Source organism: Asterias rubens, chromosome 7, assembly GCF_902459465.1.
Source record: "Asterias rubens chromosome 7, eAstRub1.3, whole genome shotgun sequence".
In the NCBI taxonomy this organism is placed as follows: Eukaryota; Metazoa; Echinodermata; class Asteroidea; order Forcipulatida; family Asteriidae; genus Asterias; species Asterias rubens.
In genome coordinates, this window is record NC_047068.1 from 17,492,749 (window position 1) to 17,511,738 (window position 18,990).

Consider the following 18,990-nt stretch of genomic DNA (forward strand, 5'->3'; position numbering starts at 1 on the left):
TGGTAAGTTGGTGCTCAAACCCAAAACCCCTGTCCTTCCATCCACCTACAATAACCAGGACTTAGCAAACGAGTTCCAGAAATTCTTTATCGCCAAGATTTCAGACATCCGCTCATCATTTTCATCAGTCCCTTACAACGTGCCGCAGACATTGCCACATCTTCAACCAGAGTGTAGACTATCTGTGTTTGAGCCTGCCACTGTTGCTGAGATTCAAAGGGTTATTATGAAATCTCCTTCAAAATCCTGTGAGCTGGATCCAGTATCAACATCCATGATATTAAGCAAAACATTGATATATTTGTACCCTACATCACTAAGCTTGTAAACGAATCTCTCAGTTCCGGTTGTTTCCCAGATAGCCTCAAAGTTTCCTACATCAGGCCGCTCATCAAGAAACCAAACCTGGACAAGGAGATATTTAAAAACTACAGACCGGTTAAAATATCTTGGAAAAATCATCGAACGAGTAGTGTCATCACGTATTTCTGATCACATTCATACTTTCAACCTGTCCGACGTGTTCCAGTCAGCATACAAGCCTTTCCATGGGACCGAGGCTGCACTAGTCCGTGTGAGCAACGATATTCTCTCTTCTATGGACAATGGTAACCTTACAGCACTAGTCCTGCTAGACCTGAGTGCTGCTTTTGACACTGTTGATCATAACATCCTTCTCTCTCGGCTCCAGAATCACCTTGGCATAGAGGACACAGCCCTAGCATGGTGCAAATCGTATCTCCACAATAGAACTCAGCATGTATGTATTGGCACTGCGATATCCGACCCTGTTGTTTTGAACTACTCTGTGCCACAGGGGTCGGTACTCGGCCCGCAGTGGTTTACACTGTACACTTTACCGATTCGTGACATCATCCTCAAATTTAATCTGAATTACCAAGTGTACGCAGACGACACTCAGCTATACATCACGTTTAAATCTTCTCAAGAAAACGCCAATGCATCTATTGCAAGACTTGAGAAATGCATCCAAGAGATTCGACGTTGGACACAACAAAACTTCCTGAAGTTAAATGATGATAAGACAGAGTTCCTTTTATTTGGGTCACGTCAACAGTTAACCAAGGTTTCAGTGCCATACATCTCCATCGGTGATGCTCGGATAGCTCCCTCGCTAAAAGCTCGGAACTTGGGGGTTATTTTTGATTCATCGATGACACTTCAGCCACACATCAACAATATTGTTCGTTTATCATCATATCACAAGATTCGCAAGTACTTGGATAAAAGTGCCACTGAAAAGGTCATTCACGCATTTGTTACTTCTCGTCTTGACAACGGCAATGCTCTTCTATACAGTCTACCTAACAACCAGATTTCCCGACTTCAACGGCTCCAAAATACTGCTGCCCGCATTGTGACACTGTCTAGAAAATCCTGTTCTATCACCCCCATTCTGAAACAACTACACTGGCTCCCTATCTCTCAATTTGATGAAACCATAAGACTATAGCCTTGTACATATTTTCAAGCAAAATTTGATAAAACCATAAGAGTATAGCCTGTACACATTTTCAGGCAAAACTTGATAAAAACCACATTTTCGGGCAAAACTTGTGAAAAACCACATTTTCGGGCAAAAGTTGTGAAAAACCATAAGACTATAGCCTTGTACACTTTTCAGGCAAAACTTGAAAAAAAACACATTTTCGGGCAAAAGTTGTGAAAAACCACAAGACACATTTTCAGGCAAATTTGATAAAAACCACATTTTCGGGCAAAACTTGTGAAAAACCATAAGACTATAGCCTTGTACACATTTTCAGGCAAAGTTTGATTAAAACCACATTTTCGGGCAAAAATTGTGAAAAAAACATTAGATTATAGCCTTGTACACATTTTTAGGCACAATTTGATGAAACCATAAGACTTTGTGAGAAAAACATTAGATTATATAGCCTTGTACACATTTTCAAGCAAAATTTGATAAAAACCACATTTTCGGGCAAAAGTTGTGAAAAACCAAAATTTGATGAAACCACAGTTCGGTCAAAATTTTCAGGCAAAGTTTGATAAAAAACGCATCTTCGGGCAAAGATTGTGAAAAACCATAAGACTATATAAGGAAAAATTTGATAAAAACCACATTTTCAGGCGAAACTTGATAAAAACCACATTTTTAGGCAAAACTTGATAAAACCACATTTTCGGGCAATAATTGTGAAAAACCATTAGACTATAGCCTTGTACACATTTTTAAGCAAAATTTGATAAAACCATCAGACTTGTACACATTTTCAGGCAAAACTTGATAAAAACCACATTTTCGGGCAAAAGTTGCGAAAAACCATAAGACTATAGCCTTGTACACATTTTCAGGCAAAGTTTGATTAAAACCACATTTTCGGGCAAAAATTCTGAAAAAACCATTAGATTATAGCCTTGTACACATTTTTAGGCACAATTTGATGAAACCATAAGACTATAATGCCTTGTACACATTTTCAGGCAAAACTTGATAAAAACCACATTTTCAGGCAAAACTTGTGAAAAACCACGTTTCGGGCAAAAATTGTGAAAAAAACATTAGACTATAGCCTACTACACATTTTTTGGAAAAATTTGATGAAAACCACATTTTCAGGAAAAACTTGATAAAAACCACATTTTCGGGCAAAACTTGTGAAAAACCACAAGACTATAGCCTTGTATACATTTTCAGGAAAAATTTGCTAAAAACCACATTTTCAGGCAAAACTTGATAAAAACCACATTTTCGGGCAAAACATGTGAAAAAACATACACATTTTGAGGCAAAATTTGATGAAAATATAAGACTATAGCCTTGTACACATTTTCAGGCAAAATTGGATAAAAACCACATTTTCGGGCAAAACATGTGAAAAAACATACACATTTTGAGGCAAAATTTGATGAAAATATAAGACTATAGCCTTGTACACATTTTCAGGAAAAATTTGATAAAAACCACATTTTCAGGCAAAACTTGGTAAAAACCACATTTTCGGGCAAAACTTGTGAAAAACCATAAGCCTTGTTCACATTTTTAGGCAAAACTTGATAAAAACCACATTTTCGGGCAAAAGTTGTGAAAAACCACATTTTCGGGCAAAAGTTGTGAAAAACCATAAGACTATAGCCTTGTACACATTTTCATGCAAAGTCTGATAAAAACCACATTTTCGGGCAAAACTTGTGAAAAACCACATTTTCGGAAAAAAATTGATGAAACCATAAGAACATAGCCTTGTACACATTTTCAAGCAAAATTTTATAAAAACCACATTTTCGGGCAAAAATTGTGAAAAACCATTAGACTATAGCCTTGTACACATTTTTAAGCTCAATTTGATTAAACCATAAGACTATAGCCTTGTACACATTTTCAGGAAAATTTGATTAAAACCACATTTTCAGGCAAAACTTGATAAAAACCACATTTTCGGGCAAAACTTGTGAAAAACCATAAGCCTTGTACACATTTTCAGGCAAAATTTGATAAAAACCACATTTTCAGGCAAAACTTGATAAATACCACATTTTCAGGCAAAACTTGTGAAAAACCATAAGACTATAACCGTGTACTTATTTTCAGGCAAAGTTTGATAAAACCACATTTTCGGGCAAAATTTGTGAAAAACCATTAGACTATAGCCTTGTACATATTTTCAGGCAAAACTTTATAAAATCCACATTTTCAGGCAAAATTTGATAAAAACCATAACTGACGTTTTCATACGTGTTACTTTCCTTTGTACCCTCTCCATACTTAGTTGTAGTAACTACTTCTTCTTCTTATCGTGTCCACACACTAGATGTTGTGCTTCAGCCAGAACTGAACACAGCTCCTAGCAATATCATTTTTCTCTGCAAGGTTCTCAGTTCTGCATTCTGCATTCTTGCTCCAGTAGGGGACACTAGTAGGAACCACTTGCAAGAAAAGATAAATTAAACAGTTTATAGTAATTGCAGGCAAACAGTTTTTGTTTATGTGCAAAATCTCTTGCAAAGGTATCTATGACCCCTCCCCCAGTGATATCATGGTTTTGTTTTAGTGTGATAAGTGATCAATGTTTTCCTGATTAATTTTCGAACCATTACTTATAACTTTTTCCCGTTAAAAGTAGTACTATGTGAGAAAGTTTGAGAAGTACTTTGTTTTTCTCCTTTTCTATCATCTACTCAGGGGGATGGTATACATGGTTTTAATTTAATTTTTAAATCAATCATCACTCTCAAATTTATTACATTGACTGATGCACCTTTTGAAAGCTTGGACAAAATATTGACATAAAATCACACACTCAGCCTGTCAATTTAAATCAAGACATGAAACTATTTTTTACTTCCGTTCCGTCAAACAAGAGCATCATGTATTCTACACAAATGTCACAGAGCACCATTTTTTGCCGAGCTTAATATTAAAAGCGTGGGTTCTGGACATACCTTTTAGGGGAGGGGGGTGCAGCTCCTTTATCAGAGGCTTGTCTTGGACATCTACTTGTTGATTGGTACATGTCTTTGCAGATGCTAAGCCTGATTGAAAAACAAGCGAAGTGGGAAATCGTTTAGTCTTAAAAAGCTCTTAGTTTGTCTTTAATGTCTGGCCACCAAACATTAACGAAGACAAAACATTGAGAGAAGCAACAAAATGGTTGGAGGAGCTAATGCACATCAATATTATTGTGATTGTTCAAATCAAAATAAGCAACAGTATATCAACATGTAAAACCTGACATACAATTATAAACTGCCTGTCATCTCAAATCAATAAAAAACAAGTTTGCAGTGGATATGCAAAATCCATCTCAAGTTGTCAATCTAACAAAAACACTACATTTAGCCGCAGTGTATGGCAGGATACGGCATGATACGACATGATAGGCATATACATGTATCACGTAAACGTTAATGTCAGAAATCGTGAGTTTGTTAAATTTTTACTCAATTTAATTGTGAATGTAATTGTATTAAAATGTACACATTTTAAAACACATAATTTGCGTGTCGTTTGTGTCTGCTTGGTCATCTGCCCCCACCCTGCCCCTCAGCCACGCCGCACACGGTGTTTTCGAATTCACCGCTAAATATATACAAAAGAAGCGGCGTTTGCTTTATTTGTACCCCTTTTAAAAACTCATTTTCACCGTTGAATGACTCCAAAGGATGCTATAAGCATTATTTAACTCACCTAGCTACTGTTGCGGTGGTTTTGTTGTCTTAAGTTGGTAGCAAATGTGGAATATCTGCTGAGTAAACACGTAGTCCGTGAAGCTTTACACGTCAGCCATCTTGCATTGTGGACGCAGGTCATGTGCGCAGGCGCGCAAACCACTCAATTTGCATATACCATTGCTTTCACTCCAAGAACAAAATAACTTACAGTAACTGATATTTGATAAATTAGCTGACTAGCCCTCGAGTCAGTGTTTCGAAGAAGAATTCCTATCGTTTTTTTAAAGGAGAACAGGAAAAGAAGTTTTGTTTCCCTCATCTCTTATTATCATCCCTTTTGAAGAATGGAACATGCCATTTTTGCTATCAACATTTTAGCAAACCAATACAACCACCAGGTTAAGACAAATTACAAGTGGGGGGGGGGGGGGGGTAGCATTGAAGAGGGTGATATACACATCAATAATACACACACACATGTTCTTTATTGAATTGAAAACACTTTTGTTTATTAAATTTCGTTGGTTTACAAGATCCTAACCGAAACATAAAAGCTCACTGAGCTTAAAGTTTAAAGAAAACAAATTAATTACAAAATCCAAAGTCTACACAAAAGAAATTGACAATATTAAAATGAGCTTTATGCCCAAGCCCTTCTCTTGCATTATTTTAAGTCCACTTCATTGGTAAATTATAAATGTAAAAACACTTCAATTGTGTGAGTACTTTGAAACACACTCTTGTAAAGGCCTCGTTTGTTTTGTGTTTAAAAGTATCCACAATAAATTAATTAAATCTTAATTAAATCTACTATTAAAGAAATATTGCTTCACAAAACCTTTTCTGCTAAGCAAAATAAGCACGATACCAGTCAAAAATGGTACATTGTATTCTGACCTATAACCTTATCCTGGTTTGCAAAATTAAAGTTACTCTATGAAAGTGGCCCAGAAATTATTTATTGTTTTGAATCAATCAATTTTCTACAAACTCCTAAACTGATTGGAAACAAGGGGTTCAATAAAATATATAAAACTATAACAAACATGTATTCTAGCAGAATCTTCCTCTACCACTATCAGAATGAAAACAAACAAAATATAAAACCCCAAATGTATTCATTATACATCAGATAAATAGAGCACCAAATCAAATTGTGTAAGCTCACAAGGTACAATTTAGGAAAATATAGTAAGAAATTAAAGGAATGTAAAAACTCTCAATATGGTACACTTGTTAAATTTCAGGGAAAGTTTCTTTGACACTTAACATATTAAAAAAAATGTATGTATCTGGCAACGTGGAAAAGAATCCAAATATTAAGTCTTAATGTACACAAGTTCACAACTCTTTAGAAATCACAGTGTAAAAAAGCACTAAACATTCAAAACTGGAAAGGAGAAAACAAAAATTTACCCTAAAAAACTTACAACCTTCTGATGCTCTTTTCAGTCTGCAGAGACATAGTTTAAGAAATATTTCAGCTTATGTTGTGCGACTTGCGTATTAATTTTTAAAAGGTATACAACTTTAAAAGTTTCAGAAGTTAATGGACTAACACTGTTTCTTACAACAGGGTACCAATTTCATATTGCTTAACATTTGTCTTGCTAAGCAGAAAGGAGCAGGATACCAGTCATAAATTCTACATGTCACATGGTACTTTGTCTGGTTATCATATTGTGTTAAGCATAATTATTTTGTGCTAGTTACTTTTTAGAGAGCTTCTTCAGTACGAAAACAAGCTAAGCACAACAAAATTATGCTTACCAGAATATGGTTACCAGTCAAAATGCCTTTCTAAAGTACTATCTGTGACTTGTATCCTGCAAATGTTTGCTTAACAGAATTTGCTTTCTGCTAAAGAAGCTTCATAAAATTGTGCCAAGATGCAAATGTGACCTTTTTGTCATCAAAACAAATGAACAATTAAATTAATTTAACTTCTAAGATAAATTTACTCAGTTGAATTTCAAAATGTATGAGTTGACATAATATTAAAAATACGTGGCATAAATTATTGCTAAAGTGAGGAATATAAAACATTTTGTGTTTACCGTACTAAAATATATACAGATATAAGCTACTCATATTATAAAACTATTACAGATATAAAACTGGAAAGTATCAAAGTATGGAGAATAGTTTAAGGTAAGATAAAATAGAATTAGCTGTTGCAATCTGCTTGCCAGCCAAAATGACCTACAGTATAAATGCAAAAAATAGACACTTCGACCCCAGCAGAGTCGTTCTCTAAGCCTTTGAGACAGACTCTTCTACCATCCAAATGTCAGGCCATTAACTATTTGTTTGCAATAGTTTACAGTAAGTTATATTTGTTATTTGTTAAATAGATTTAAGTTAACATAGTGAAAAGTTTATCATTATTGTTCAAATTAGAAAGAAAACAATGGATATAAGAATGATATGAGCTTATTTCCCTTTTTCAAATAAAACAGAACTTTTTATGGTGGCAGTATTTCAGCTTGAAATATTTCTATATCAAAAAAGAAGTTAGTTCAAAACAATAGTTGATAACTGTATTTTTTTTTAATCGCCATGTATCATGTTTAATGGGTCCGTTCGATTAGCTTCCCCAGGTCGACCCCGCGGTGCTCACTTGGGTGAGCCCCTGACAAGTGCTTAAATAACGATCACTCACCCTCTCGTGGGGTAACGTCATGCACCTGGGGCCAGCCCCCAACTGACCCACTCCACAAGCAGGGCACTGGGGGCTGACCTGGGTGAGCCCCTGGAATGACGTCAAAGCTATTCGAACACACTGTTGGCTTACCAGGTCGACCCAGGGAAGCTAAACGAAAGCACCCAATGTAGGTATAGGACCTGCAGCACACTAACATACACTCATCCTTGCAAATGGCAGAAAATTGAAGATGCGCATTATGTTAAAGTGCTCAGAGAAATCACAACATGATGGTACATTTAATACATTTGAAATTTGTAATGCCTTCAACTCATTTACACGACTCTGAAAACTATTTGTGACCATCTAAAAAAATAATGGACAAAATCCAAACTAAATACAAACAAGCACACCTTAACTTCTGGTAATTCAGACGGGTAATTAATTCAATACCTTAAGTTGGGTTGCCACTTTTGTTCTTTTTTTGGTATAAATCTAAAAAAAAAATAAAATATTAAGTCTGCAAAAGAAATGATGCGTCTTTATTTCTTAAACACTTATTACCTTCTTCACACATAATAAGATATGTGGACGTAAAAAGTGGAAATAAAAACATTTCGTTTTAAACCATGAACCTTCCCATGGTTAAAATCATGTTGGAATATAAATACTTTTGCAGGAAAAAAAATCCACAATATTTTGAAACAAAGAAAACCCAATTGAATCTTTAAAACTTGTTGTCCCCTCATCAAGATTAAAGTTAAATAATTTTAAATGAAGCTTCACTGACTATTTCAATTCAGGCAAATGGACTCGATCATAGAAATTAGATAAATCAATACAAAACAGAATATGAAGGTTATGTAATACAAACACCATTCTGTGGCAGACCCAAACAGTCTTCGTCAGTTATCTTCGTCAGTGACCTGGTTTCTGTCTCTCTTCATGTAAGGCCGGCGGCTTTAGCCATAGTGTAGAAGAGACCTTCACGGTGTAGGAGGCGAGCTGGTGTGTCAAACTCGGCTATCTTTCCTGCATCCAGCACCAATATCCTATGCAAAGAAAACACAATCAAGAAATTAGAAAGCCATTATCTAACGACCAAGCCAGCACTCCTTCCAAAAGAGATTTATGTACATATGTTTGTACCCCGATTACTAACAACAGTTACTCCTCACCACTGCTGTATTGTAGCCACTGTGGATGGTACTGTGCAAGCCTGCCCAGGACTCACAACTTTGCCCAGCACTCTGAGCAAAATACATTGTGCCACCCAGCACAAATTTCCCCTAGAGTGAATCCCTGTTGATACTTCCTGCGAATGCAAGTGAGTTTGACGTGAATTTGACGTCACAACCCTCCTTTCACAGCGCTATTTGCAAGTGAGTTGAGCTCAACTCAACTCAGTGCGAATTTTGCTGCGAATTTGTGACGTCAACAATCATATCGCATTCTTATTTGCAGGAAGTATGAACCGGGCTTAAATCAAAATATTGTCCACTGTGCATTGAGCGGAGACACTGCTAATGATAAGGTGGTTCAAATATCACAGAGAAAGAGCACAGTTAAAAGTCCATTCAACCTTATGCATGGCCCCCTTAGCATGAACAGTTTGTTATAAACCTGGCATCATGCCTGAAGCTTGCACTTTAGCAATCATGGCCCCATTAGAAAACATGAGTAAATTTGTTGATCGGCTTGCCCTTTGCTCACACTCTATCTGCTTCTTATTGGCTCTGCGACAGCGATGTTTGGTTACAAGAGGCCAGTTCCATAATATACACCAACAGTTTCAAACTTTATATATTTTGTTTGCAGTAAACACCAATGATGTGTGTATCTACTTGCTGGGTAGATTTGTTCTAAAGAAAACTGTCTTGGTTCATATTATACTACCTGGCTGGAAGGTAGAAAATCGGCCTGGACTACTACTTTACCTTGAAGTAGATTTTTTATTTATTGTTTACCAAAGAGTGAGTTTACACATTAAAATGAAATGTTATGACTAAAATGTCTACACACAGTAAAATAGAATTGTGATTACCTTGAGCTGTCCATGATGGTGTTGAGTCTATGTGCAATGGTGATGACGGTACAATCTTCAAACTCAGTACGAATCGTTGCTTGGATCAAGTCATCCGTCTCTAGATCCACTGCAGCTGTGGCTTCATCCAGGACTAGAATCTTGGTTTTACGGAGCAGAGCACGAGCAAGACAGATCAACTGACAGCTGACCAAGACTACAAAACATGATCAACAAAACAAGATATAAAGGACTGACCAATCAGTTCCATGCATTTCAGTTCACTGACCAATCAAATTTGATCGTCTCATCTTAGCTTGTCTCATCCTCAAAACACCTGCTCCATTAAACAGGCTCCCTGTGTAACCATTGTCCATTGGTCTTGGTAATATTATCTACAACGACTATGCTGTACATGTAGCTCAGTCTCAATCTAAAAGAATGGCTCAGGGCCTAATTTCAAATAGTTGCTTAAAGGCACTAGACACTAGTGGTATTTACTCAAAATAATTGATAGCATAAAAGAAAAGAGCTGTTTAAAGTATAAAACATTGTGAGAATCAGCTCCCTCTGAACTAACGTAATTTGTGAGAAAACTCATATATAATAATTGGAAGCATTCCAATTCACTGACCAATCAATTTTTTTTCCCTTACCTTAGATTTCTCCTCCTTCAGTGCACTCATACTCAAGTTTTTCTGTCAATGCCGCAACGAACGAGTAAAGGTGGGAGTGTCGCAGGGCATCCCATATGCATCATCGGAATACTGGTAAAGGGGTCAAGGTTCATACGCAAGGTACCAGCAAACAACACTGGGGTCCTGTAGAAATAAGAACATAGTGTAAATCGATTGAAGCAGGATAAGACTTCTTTAAAAGTTTTAATTTTTGGGGTTGAAATAAAGGGCGACTTTTTTAGGATGACTGGGAGTTGGTATCCCTACAATAGACTTGGGCTCTGTCTACAACTGTTTTTTAAGGATGTTGTTAAGGACACTCTACACTTCAATTCATAATAACACCGTCTAAGAGAGATTTACACATGGTTGCACCATAAGTTACCAGTTCATACTTATAGAAACGTCAGGCTGTTAACTATTTTTTGCACTTTATACCATAGGTTCTTTTGGTAAGCAGTTTGCAACAGCTAATGCTATCTTCTTAATTATAGTTACTTCTTATGTTCCACATCATGCAAAGCTTCAAACACCACTTGTCTTAAAAACATTGTATCTCACCTGAGGAATGATGGTGATGCGTGATCTAAGATCTTGAAGTCCAATGGTTGAGATATCTACATCGTCAATCTTGATTGAGCCTCCAGCTGCCTCCAAGATGCGGAACAAAGAGAGGGTGAGAGAAGACTTGCCAGCACCAGTTCGACCAACAATGCCGATCTTGAAAGAAAACATAGAAACCAACATTTAATGAAAGTTCTTACCCCGTAAGTGCACAAAAGTCCCTTTGGGAGGTTACAATAAAACCCTGCCATTTGACAACTGGCAATGCTCAAAACTAGTCATGTACCGGCTCAATTCACTCAATATAATATTAGTCATACACCACAGAATTCCAGATAGTCTAGAGTAGTGCTGGGCGAATAGTGAAGTTTGGTATTCGGTTAACCGCTGGCCAACTATCCGAAATTAACCCGATATTCGAATACCTCTTTGCCACCGCTAGAGGGCGCTATTAAAGAAAGAAAAAAAAAAAAAGCTAGAGGGCGCTGTTCGTTTGTGAATCAGATCTTATGGGCGGATTAATATTATTTTTTCTGTTGTTCGTGATTGACTCTTGGTGAAGGAAAACTTTCATAATCTTTGAACAAATTACGTCAGAAATGTCATTGTTTTAACTCTTCACGGACGTGAGCATAGTTAAATACTTAATTTATGTTGTTTTATGCTGTCTTAATGGAAGTTTCATAAGGGTTCAGACAAAATATTTCTATCAGTTGTTGCCCCCGGAATATCCGGTTACTTGGTTGTAATAGTATTCGCGGCCCTTGCAAAGGCATTCGCGGTTACGGATAGGAAAACCTATTCACCATTAACCGGATATTCAAATTATTCGCCCAGGCCTAGTCTAGAGATTGTGTTTCACCATTCCAGGGGCAGACCAGTGAATATTTTACATGAGTAGGGTCAGGTGTGTCAAACAATGCTAGTGCATGACAGACTAAGGCTCGTTTGTGTACAAGTCAATGGGGAATTCCCTTGAGACAGCAGATCAGTCTTTGTTGTAAAAAATTAAGCCGGAGCGACCATGACCACAAGCTCTTCTACTTTGTAGAGGGCAAACATGTACCAACCTTTTCCTTTGGTTTGAAGTTACAAGAGATTCCCTTGAGTACAAGATCCAATCCATCTCGATAGCGGACACAATACTCATTTATCTTAACCTCTCCTCTTGTTGGCCATTCCTTGTCTGGTCTATTATCAGGAATAATCTCTGCAGCCTAAAGATAAGGAAAAGGATAACGTTTGTCATCAAAAGTTACAAACAAATCCAAGTTATCATCATTTTGTGTCATCACACACAAGTGCTTGTCAACAGTGGGCAACTTGTCATTGGTCCCTGCAAAGTCCTCCATGGTGCAGGTGTTCCATGGCGCAGCTAGCCACAGTTCAGGAGGTGGTCTATAGACCTTGATCACGGTGTGGCCATCTTGATTTTACTCCATTCCAACTCATTGTAACCAAACTGAGGCTGGACGAAATAATAACCTGGTGCCACGTTTGCGCAATGAATGTTAGCATTCATTACTGTTATGGAAACAGGGAGCATGACAAGATGGTGAGAGCATGATAAAGGTCTATGGTTGGGTTACTTTGTCTGCACTCGCACTCTGCAGCAGCTTTAGAATACCCACACTTCTGCATGTTCCTTTTTTGCACCTTCCATCGCCCGAGTGCATTCTGCTAATACTGAGACACGTTAATGATGGTTAATCGCAACATGGAGGGAGAGACTCGAGGATGTTGATGGACATGTGGGTGTCGACAATCTGGCAATGACCATTGCTGGCTGCTTTCATTTTCATTTTGCAAAGTATACTTCCATTGGAAAACCTTCAGGTTTATGGGAAACTTTTAAAGGGGCATTAAGGCCAAGACGGGGGCAACAGATGCCATGGCAAAACAACTCTTAAAACACTCTTAAAAGGAAACTAGCTGTAGCCATACCTCTGTCTTGATCTCTGTATACTCCTTGACTCTCTCCACAGCAACGATATTGTCTCCAATTCACACATCACATGGACTAACCATGTCAAGCACCAGTTATCTATACACAACGATAAACAACAGGTAACAAACGGGAGGAATTGCAGATGCAATGTGCACGAATGACATCGTATGAAAACTAACATCCTGACAATTGGAAAACAATTTCTTCTTGGTGATGAAATGAAGCTGTCTGGAAGTACAGAATGTTAGTGGTTTACAGACTGTATACATCATTTCAAATAGATATCTGAAGGTCTTGTCATAACAAGAGCCAAGTCTTTTTATCTCTGTGATTGCAGTTTGCCTCTTTCATGAAAATCTGACATAGCAGGGAAAAATCCTGACAAATCACAAGAAACAAAACTACCCCTTTTGTTACAGTAAAAAAGTTAATGGCCTGACATATTTGCAGAGTCTTTCTCAATTGCAATATGAACACAACACACACATTATTTGCAAGAAAAACTCTACTTAGGTCGAAATGTCAGGCCATTAACTGTTTTTGTTTTCATTTATAACATACGTCCTTTTGGTTGGTAAACAGTTTGCAACAGCCGATTATATATATATATATTTTTTTTAAAGTTACTACATTCACCTGCAGAGCGTAACGACAATGAAAGACCCACAACGCCAGGGCTGAGGTAATTACGACCAATCACAGCAAAGAGGGCAGCAGACAGGATCAGAGAGTTGCCTAGGAACTCAAGACGTAGCGCCATCCATCTGTCCAGGAGTGAATCATAAATGGAAAGGATTAGACTTCAGGTACTGCAAAAAATAATCAAAAACTTGAAACTATACATCCTTTTCAGTGAGTGTGTTCACATTTTTATTTATTAGGCCATTTAACTTAATGGACGAGCAATTAATCTGCCGGTGGCAGTCAGCAGCACTACTGGCTTGTTCACGATCCAATCAAAAGATTAAAAATCTATATTTGAAAAAGGAATTACATGGACATAACAGATGTGTGAGTGGTAAGGCGAAGAAGGATGTGCTATTCTTGCACTTTTCTTTGTACCATTTGGTGGCCGATCGGTCTGGCACCTGGACTCAAGTTCTGATGGCCGAGTCATCAGAATGCGGGTTGGAATCCCATGGCACTTTTGTCCCAAAGTAATTTACAATTTACCCAGTCAGTTTCCCTTGAGGATTATTACTTGATATTAATATTACCTGTTTGAAACGAGGTTTGGATAGTAAGTTAACTGGTTGTTATCTATAAGCGTTTCATTTTGATGTATGAAGAACTCGGAGCGGCGGTACGCTCGAATGGAGCTGGTTCCGGCCACAGTCTCAGAGAAGTGTGAATAGATTGGTGATCTGGTCACGGACTCTAACCTCTTCAGTTGGCGTGACGTGGCAATGTAGAATCTCTGTAGGAATATACAATGTATGCATTGTTATCTATGTGAAATTATTGGGGGTTACAACCATCTTCCAAAACCACCTTTGCTTTCACATCATTTACCGTCAATATGTTAGCGTTTGGCCGGAGAAAATTCCTTGTGGAAAAGGACTTAAGTCTACTTTGAATGGCCATAGCAGGGAATTGAACCAGGTGGTGAGAAGCAAAAGCTCTACGCACAAACCAACCATACCATCCTAAAAGCACAGTCTCTGGATCTACTATGGTACATCAATCTCTGGCAAGGGGATATAAATGATTATCAAGGAACCCTCTTTGACCAAATTTGTTTGACATTAAAACTTACAAATTGGGTAGATTCAGCAAATGGTTCTCTGAACTAACGATGTGAAACCTTCTTACCTGTACCAAGTAATACACCACAGCCACTGGCAGTATGACGGCAGCAAAAGCAGGCGTACTGAGCGTGATGATTATTAGTGTTGCGAGGATACGGATCACGGCCGCGATAAACGTTGACAGGCTGGTGGGGATGACGTCATCGATCATGTAGGTGTCTTTGCTGAAACGGTTAAGGATACGTCCCATCGGAGTGGTGTCGAAGAAGGACATTGGGGCATGGAGTACAGTAGTGAGTAGTTGACAGTAGAGCCTCTGGGCTGCATGGAGGGCTCCGAAAGTCAGAAGGAGGGCAGCTATGAGCAGCATTGCACCTGCGGAAGAAATTACACAAATGTTTGCTTGAAGGGTCGTGGGTTCACATCCCACCCCAGTAATATGCCTGTGATTTTTTTCGCAGAACTCAAGAATATACCGAGTATTACAGTCCTTCACGCATGGGTGTATATGGGTAAAACCAAAAAAATTAATGTTCTCAATCCCCGATGCAAATTTAATCTATCAAATGTTTGCTTGTTGTTTAGATGATCTTCCCGTCAATTGAACTCAGCGAAAATTGAGCTCTGAAAAATATTCTGACCTGTTTTTAAATCAATTAATAATTATTATTATTACATTTATTATTATTATTATTACATTTTTAAAGAAAAAAAGGCTCTCAAATTAATGAACCCCCCTTACAACACAATAACTTGGTTCACATAAATAAAGTATGGCTTCCAGTGCAGTTAAGTTGATGTTGCAATTCATATTGAAATAGGGACGATCAAAATCGAGATAATGTATCAGTTGGTATACAACAGTATACTATTGGTTTAAAAAAATTGACGGACCAGTCAAAAACATGGCGGACCAGTGGAAAATCGAGCCAACTGGTCCTGCTAGCCAGTTAAACAAAAAGTTAAGGGCAACCCCTGCCTTTTATTTTTGATGTGTGCAATTCAACCTTTGGGCTGCATCGTTTTAACAAACCAATAATTGTATTAAGTATTAATAACCGCCATGCTGGCAACAACCAATCTCTCTCATTGATTTAAAATGTATGATTATAACTTGCACAAGAAATTTGTATTCAGTACTAGTCGACAACACTTATTCTAGTCATTGTGAAATCAGCGGTTCCGAACCCACAACCTTGTGATTGCAAGTCCTGCAGTCTAACCACTGGACCACCACCTAAATACTTACCCTGAGTTAGTCCAATGCCACCATAAACCAGAAGGTACTTGTCTCGTACGCTTGTCGGCAACGTGCCATTAATGGGTACTTCACTGCTCCATTTGTTTAGCCAAACATTGGAAAGGACGGAGGCCGCGTTGTACAAAGAATAGAAGAGTATAACTAGCAGGAAAAGGAAGGTGTTGACAGCTCGGATGTATGTAGTAAAGACAGAGAAGTTCACCTACATGGGGACATTAAATGATATATGTTAATGTCACTAGACACTATTGGTAACTGTCAAAGACTAGTCAACACAGTTGGTGTATCTCAACATATGCATAAAATAACAAAACCTGTGAAAATTTGAGCTCAATCGGTCGTCCAAGTTGCGAGATATTAATAAAAGAAGAAAAAAACCGGCACTGGTCACATCATGGTCACACAAAGTTGTGTGCTTTCAGATGCTTGATTTTGAGACCTTAAATTCTAAATCTGAGGTCTCGAAATCAAATTCGAAAAAACTACTTCTTTCTTGAAAAATACGACACTTCAGAGGGAGCTGTTTCTCACAATATTTTATACTATCAACCTCTCCCCATTACTTGCAATCAAGAAAGGTTTTATGATAATAATTATTTTGAATAGTTACCAATAGTGTCCACTGCCTTTAATGAAAATTAATGGCATTAAAAACTCACTGGGTAGGAAGTACAGCAGCTTTAGATAGTATAACGCATTTTGAGAAAACCTTGCACTTCAAAGCACTCAAACTCTGATGTTTCTGATCAGCAGAGTGTGGGTTTGAGTCCGGGTCTTGACCCTTGATACAAAGAGCACTGAAGTCCTGAATCTCATTTCTGCTTTGTGTTTCAAACTCTGATGTTTCTGATCAGCAGAGTGTGGGTTTGAGTCTGGGTCTTGACCCTTGCTACAAAGAGCACTGAAGTCCTGAATCTCATTTCTGCTTTGTGTTTCAAACTCTGATGTTTCTGATCAGCAGAGTGTGGGTTTGAGTCCGGGTCTTGACCCTTGCTACAAAGAGCACTGAAGTCCTGAATCTCATTTCTGCTTTGTGTTTCAAACTCTGATGTTTCTGATCAGCAGAGTGTGGGTTTGAGTCCGGGTCTTGACCCTTGCTACAAAGAGCACTGAAGTCCTGAATCTCATTTCTGCTTTGTGTTTCAAACTCTGGTGTTTCTGATCAGCAGAGTGTGGGTTTGAGTCCGGGTCTTGACCCTTGCTACAAAGAGCACTGAAGTCCTGAATCTCATTTCTGCTTTGTGTTTCAAACTCTGGGTTTCTGATCAGCAGAGTGTGGGTTCGAATCCCCAGCCGTGATACTTGTGTCCTTAAAGCCATTATACACTTTCGGTAAAAAAAAAAAAAAAAAAAGTTCACAGATTTACAAATAACTTACAGGGTTTACAGAAGGTAGTGGTGAAAGACTTCTCTTGAAATATTATTCCATGAAATACTTTACTTTGTGAGAAAACAGTAAAACATATAAATTCTCGATATCGAGAATTACGGATTATTTTAAACACATGTCATGACACGGCAGAACGTGCAGGTACAAGGGTGGGTTTTCCCGTTATTTTCTCCCGACTCCGATGACCGATTGAGCCTAAATTTTCACGGTTTGTTATTTTATATCGAAGTTGTGATACACGAAGTGTTGGCCTTGGATAATACTGTTTACCGAAAGGGTCTAATGGCTTTAAGCAAAACACTTAACCATTGCTTCGACCTTCGGATGGAACGTAAAGCCGTTGGTCCCATGTGTTGTGTAACGCATGTAAAAGAACCCAGTGCACTTATTGAAAAGAAAAGGGGTTCGCCACGATGTTCCTGGCTGTGGCTGCTGTATGCGCCATAGCACCTTGTAAACCCTTTTAGGGTGCTACATAATTGGGTCTCAGAATTCACAAAAGGCACAAAAGCCTCTGCTAAGCTTGGGCGATATCGATTATTTACGATATATCGCCGACAATATATCGCGATATTCGATATAATCGCGATTAATTAAATTTGACATCATCAGTCTTCAAACTCCAAGTGAAAGTTGTAGAAGAGACAGTCAAAGCATAAGAGAGGTGTTCTAATGACCTATTCTTCTGGTTTTACTCCAAACCTATGGGGTGCGAGATGTCTCAGCTAGCAAATACATCGCGATATTTAATCGGTATCGCGATATATCGCGATTATCGCGATATATCGCGATATATCGATATTTCGATTAAAACCAAATCCATCCGATATCGAAATCGTTTCCAAATTAATATCGCGATATTCGATAATATCGTGATATCGCCCAAGCTTAGCCTCTGCTTCACCTTAACCTAATTGTTATCCTACTTTAAGCTTCCTAATATATATATAACTATCTAAATCATTGTGAACTTTCATTTGTTGTCATATCCTAAGTATGTATTACTGTAAACTACTTATAATTTGAAAATAATTAACAAACTTTGTTAAATGTGTAAATGTACATGTAGGAGGGCAGCAAAGTGTGCAAATAAATACAATAGCTTCATTCCTGCCTTACCGAGCCTGTTTTAGAAGTCTCTTCTTCAATCAGAGTGTCACCATCTGCAGCCATCGTGCTCTTCTGATCCTTCTCCTTCTTCCTCTTACTCTGGGAAGGAAAGCCGTTCCAAACTGGAGGATTCACCGGACATTGAGCCCATCCTAAAAAAGAAATAAATAAAAAAAAAATCACTCCTAAATACAGAGTAGAATAACAATAAATAAAAACCCCAGTAATTGGTTCTTATATGGCGCTTTATCACACCTCTAGGGGCATATCTTGTTTTTACTTTGTTCTTTCTTTGTAAAGCACTGTGATACATTTTTTGTAAGAGCGCTTTATTAATGCCTTTGTAGTATAGTATAGTATACATGTAGTATATCAAAGCGCTCACTTTTATTTCCTGCAAGGTATGTGGAACCTCTATAATGAAGTATGAGACCTATTCTTTTATAGCACCATGGTTAACAAGGTGTA

At 37.8% G+C, this 18,990-nt stretch overlaps 1 pseudogene; it reads right to left on the reverse strand.

Moving 5' to 3' along the window:
- Positions 1 to 7,904: 7,904 nt before the first annotated feature.
- On the reverse strand, positions 7,905 to 18,612 carry LOC117293030 (annotated as a pseudogene).
- Positions 18,613 to 18,990: the final 378 nt, after the last annotated feature.